Genomic DNA, 345 nt, shown 5'->3' with positions numbered 1-345 from the left:
TTGATCAAATTGTTTTGGGTCAATTAATGATTGTGTTGCTTGACTGGTTGGTCTAGGTCATAGTCATTTGGAGGTTTTGTTTTACTCTGAGGTTACCCCAACCCAAATTTTTGGCTCAGAGGGTTTTGTTGTTGATACCTGGGTTAGGTTTATGTTGTTTTGCTTGAGCCACTTAATTAAAGCTCCATAGGGTCTTCTTGTGTTATTTTTATTTCCCTGCCTCTTCATGGGGAGGTCAATTTCACTGATTAGAAGTGGGAGACAGTACAACCCTCGTGTGGCCTTTCATGCAAGTCCCTAATTAAGGAACAAATGATTATGCTACCTTTGCATGGTCAGGATACC

Source organism: Galeopterus variegatus, unplaced genomic scaffold, assembly GCF_000696425.1.
Source record: "Galeopterus variegatus unplaced genomic scaffold, G_variegatus-3.0.2 Scaffold11149, whole genome shotgun sequence".
Classification (NCBI taxonomy): Eukaryota; Metazoa; Chordata; class Mammalia; order Dermoptera; family Cynocephalidae; genus Galeopterus; species Galeopterus variegatus.
The sequence above is the reverse complement of the archived record's forward strand: the minus strand, read 5'-3'. Positions refer to the sequence as shown.